The sequence below is a fragment of the Gossypium hirsutum genome, chromosome A09 (genome assembly GCF_007990345.1).
Source record: "Gossypium hirsutum isolate 1008001.06 chromosome A09, Gossypium_hirsutum_v2.1, whole genome shotgun sequence".
Classification (NCBI taxonomy): Eukaryota; Viridiplantae; Streptophyta; class Magnoliopsida; order Malvales; family Malvaceae; genus Gossypium; species Gossypium hirsutum.
In genome coordinates, this window is record NC_053432.1 from 28,533,497 (window position 1) to 28,538,907 (window position 5,411).

Genomic DNA, 5,411 nt, shown 5'->3' on the forward strand with positions numbered 1-5,411 from the left:
ACTTTTTTGACTCCAGCCTCTGTTTGCTGGTGAGAGTGGAGTAGACCAGGTACGTTTTATTAAGGTAGGCTTTATTTCAAAATTCTAATCAATAATAGTTTTATCATGATGATTTTGGAAAAATTAATATTTTGGGGTTGCGATATTGTAAAGATTTAATTGTTGGTTTTGTTTGGAGTAAAACTATTTTGTTTCCAAGTTAATTTTAAATATTTGGTTCAACTTAATTATTATTTGATTCAACTTAAGTATGAATAGGTATGAATTAATTTTATTACCGTGTAGCTTGCTTGTCCATTAAAATTACAACAATAGCTGACCTTCTCTCCAACCTTGTTTTAAATATTTTAAAGATTCAATGTATATAGGCTGGAAACCTGACGGGTTGCCTTATATCGAGCTGCAAGATATAATGGATCCTCCCTAGGTGTAACAACGCCACGTATGATGAATCTTAAAAAATTCAAAAAGACTTGAAAAAAGTTCTATCGAGCTCATTTACTATTGAATATTTATATAACCTTAATTTATTTCCAATTTACTTATAAAAATTAAACTACGATTCTTTTTTGATATTATTATATTCAAAATACTATTTTTTTATATTAATAATGTTTGATTTTAATATTTAAATATTTTAAAGATTCAAAGTATATAAGCTGGAAACCTGACGGGTTGCCTTATATCGAGCTGCAAGATATAATGGATCCTCCCTAGGTGTAACAACGCCACGTATGATGAATCTTAAAAAATTCTCCGTTTTATCACAAATATTATCGTCCGTTTTACTGTTTATGTTAAGCTTTTTATTCAAACTAAATCATAGCTTTTAACCTAAATACGGATGTCCACATAGTGCTTTAATATGTACTTAAGAAAAGATGACTTGTAAAACATAAATTAAATTAAGTGTGGACTATTTTAACTGCACATGTGATTTGTCAAATAAAAACGAACGACATGTATATTACTTAATTAAAATAATTTTTATAAATATTATTTAATTAAATATTATTTAATCCCGCTACTTACCTGTAGATACTTGATACTTGATATGTATTATCCATGTGATTTTCCACATCGTGAAATAAAAAACTTACATAATACATAAATATATTTGATATCATAATTTATATAACTTACAAAACGTACATAACTTATATAACTTATATAACTTACATAACTTATATAACTTACATAACTTATATAACATACATAACTTATATAACTTATATAACTTAGATAAATATATAACTTACATAAATTACATAATACTTAAATATATTTTATATCATAATTTACATAACTTACATAACTTATATAACTTAGATAAATATATAATTTACATAAATATATATCATATCATAAATTACATAACTTACATAATACTTAAATATATATCATATCATACATAACTAGTTTACAAAATTTACTTAACTTACATAATACATAAATCTATAGTCGAAAATCCTGCAACTTGCCTAAATTAGTTTATACCCATTAGAGACTTTATATTTAGTATAATGATATGATTTAAATCAATTGAGAACATTTAAGTAACTGTAATATGTTGTCAACTTTAGATTTCAAGAACTACAAAATGGATAGGAGTTGGATGAAATTGTCAAGGGTAAGCAATGCCTATCAAAATGGAGTACAAACTTTTCTAAATTTTGCATTTCAAAATGCAAGCCAAGAGAATATGATTCTTTGCCCGTGTCAGAAGTGTGGCAACATCTACTGGCATTTTCGTGAAGTTGTCTACGAACATCTAATTGTTGATGGCTTTATTCGAGGGTATAAAAAATGGATTTTCCATGGAGAGTGTACATCTAGTGGAACTTCTTCAACGATTAATCCGACTTATCCTGATACTGATTACCATCAGTATGTTAGACAAGATGACATGGAAGATATGTTGCGGGATGCATTTAATATGTGTAGTCATGGTGAGCAATCGTTTCCACCTGACTTTATTATATCTGAGGATTGTAATATTGGTGGAAATGTTTTTTGCGAAACGGGAACAAGTGCACCTAATGAGGAGCCAAATGAAGAAGTGGATAAGTTCTACGATTTACTTAATGAAATGAATAAAGAACTTTACGAGGGATCAAAATATTCGAAATTGTCCTTCTGCATTCGTCTATTTCATTTAAAATGTTTGGGAGGGTGGACCGGAAACTCTTTTACAATGCTGCTAGAGTTTCTAAGAGAGATGTTTCCATTTGCAAAAATTCCCCAGTCTTGTCAAGACATGAAGAGACTAATAAAAGATTTGGGCCTTGGGTACGATTGTGACACCCCTAAAGTGACCCTAGTCGGAAAGTGGTTTCGGGACCACTAAACCGAGTCATAAAGATAATTAACCGTCATAGTTGATGCTCATTATATGTACATATGCATGTGTGAAAATTTCATGTTTGAATTTTGTTAATAGTAAGTGAATTTTATCAAATAGGACTTATGTGGGAAAATTTGGAAATGTGCTAGGCAAATGTAAAGTGGCCTAATAATGCATGTTGTGAAATGATGGGTTTGCATGTCAAATTACCCAAAATTAAAGCATAGTGGCTGGCCGTGCTATGGGTGGAAACATGTTGCAAACATGTTGTGTTAGTGAGTTATGTTAGAAAGAATAAAAAAAGGGGGTTAGGATTAAAGTAATGCAAAAAGGTGGAGTGATGAAAAAAAAATGGTCTCATCCATGCCCCCCTTTGCCGTGAATGGAAGAAAGGAAACAAAGAAAAAAAAAGTGTTCATCCTTGAACATCTTTGGCCGAATAGAAGAAAGAAAGGAAGGGAATGAGCTTGGAGAAAAATCGGCTATGAAGGCTCACTAGATTAAGGTATGTTTAGTGTTGCTTTGAAAGTTCATACATCCCTTGGATGATTAGTCTAAATTCTAACTATCTCATGGATGGATTTGGGATTATTAGAGAGTTAGTATTCGACTAAGAGGCTTCAAAAGTTTTAGTTGAAGCCTTGAGACTATTAGCATGTTAGCTATATGGATGTGTTAAGTTACTTGAAATGCTAGATAAATTTGAACTCCCTACCAAATTCTTTAGGCAACCCATGTTAGAAATTTCGGTATTGAGATGTCTAGATCTTTCAGCCATTGTAGCTATGGAGGAATAAAGTTTTTGTTTCTTGTTAAATTGGATGAATCTTGTTGTATGAGTGCTTGAACAAACTATGATTAAATGGATGCATAGATTCAAAGTGGGAAGAAATGGGCTATTATATTTGATGCTAATGCCGAATATGAAGATGATGAACTTGAATAAATAATATTCAGCTAGCATGATAAGTTATGAAATATTAAGTAGATGATATAATTGATTGATGGAGTGGCTAATAGGGATTTCTAATGAAATTGTTGCCAAGGCCGAATGTATCATGAAGTAAATAAAAAAAATTCTAAATGTGCATTATGTGCTTATATGTGTATTCAGCCAGGGAAGTTCGACATGAAACTTTGATAGGTTTGAGAGATGAATGACCGAATGAGCTAGAGGTTATGTATGGATGAATTTTATGCACATGTGTGTGTGTGGCATTAGTAGCTAATGGCATTCGGCATTGTTTAATTAAAATTAGAAATGAATGCTTGAAAGTTAAATAGGTCGCTCTAATGACCAAATATGCTAAAAGCTAATATATGGACAAATGATACGAACGAATTGGTTTTTGAAATGTATATGGTTGCCATATATATGTGTTTGATTGAGAAGTAAATTTGTTTGATTTAGCTCAAGAGCCTAGAGGATCAAAGTTGGATAAGGGAAAGGAAAAAAGTGATCGAAGAGCTGTCGTAATCGTTCGGCAACTTCCGAGGTAAGTTTTAAGTGTTTAAACATTGAGTAAATTCAATTATAATAGGACATGATGAGTTGATTTAGTAAGATATGATGTGGCCATGATATGTTCTAAGCTCAAATGGTAAGTTCTTAAGTGTTTGAGCTTGGGAATTTAAGGATAATTTGAAATAGTCTACTTCGGACAGCAGCAGTAATGTGACTTTAGAAAATCACCATAAATTTATGGACTTGAATTAGAGGCTGAATGAGACATGAAATTAAATATTAATGAGTCTAGTTTCTTATAAAAGAAACCGTGTAAGCAACGGAATTTCCGATAATGAGATATTTAAAGTTGTGTGAGACGGTGTCAGAATGACTCCGAAATCCCCTATTCTGTTTTTAGAAAATCATTATAAATTGTACAAAAATGTTTCTAAGATAAAATTTATATGCTTAGACTCCTTAATGAGTCTAGTTTCAAATGAAATCAAATACAACACATTTTGAATTCTGTAAAATGAGAAATTTGATTCGTAGTGAAGAGTGGTCAGATTAGTCAAACAGTGAAATAGGGGAAACTTTAAGAAAAATCTGGTATTGATTGGCCAAACCTAAAATTCTGGAAATTTTATGGATGGAATATATACGAGTCTATATTCAGGAAAAATTAACGGAAAGTGATTTTGAGTTTTGTAGCTCCAGTCATAAATAATTTAGTGACTATTGCTCAGGAAAAACAGCTTGTGCTGAATTTGAGATTATGTTGTGAACCTTGATAAACTTGTTTTAGTTGCTCACAAGCTATTGATTAAAGCCATACTTGAATTCTAAATCGTGATATTGTAAGTTTATGAGTATTTGAATATGAAATGATAGTATGGCCTAATGGCCGATGTGATGAATGTGAAAGTGTATATATGTGATAAGGCCTAATGGCCGATGTGATGAATGTGAAAGTGTATATATGTGATAAGGCCTAATGGCCGATGTGATGAATGTGAAAGTGTATATATGTGATAGGGCCTAATGGCCGATGTGATGAATGTGAAAGTATATATATATGTGATAGGGCCTAATGGCCGATGGGATGAATGTGATAAGTCCCGAAGGGCATTTGTGTCAGTACTATATCCGGGTTAAAACCCCGCAGGCTTTATGCGAGAATATTATCACTGATTAATGTCCGTAAGCTTCGTGCTCGTACTATATCCGAGCTCTGAAGACCCGATGACTACGTGTGGGGATTTTATCTGGGTAAGACCCGATAACTTCGTGTGGAGATTATGTCCGGGTAAGACTTCGTAATAAGAATTGCTTATAAATATATTCAATGCGAAAGGTTAAACAGGTATGTACTCCAAGTTTATATGTGAGCTTGATTTGCACTAAATCATAAGGTAGTTATGTGACGCATACGAGAGCAATCTATGAGACTATTCCTATGATTATGTGACATCAGATCAGTGTGAGAGGTTATGTGAAATCATACGATATATCTATGTCACATGAGCTCACTTTTATGTGAAAGTTTATTTGCCTATTGTATATGATGAGATGTGCATATTCGGTAAAGGGATGGTATGCCCGAAGGAAGAGTGAAATAAA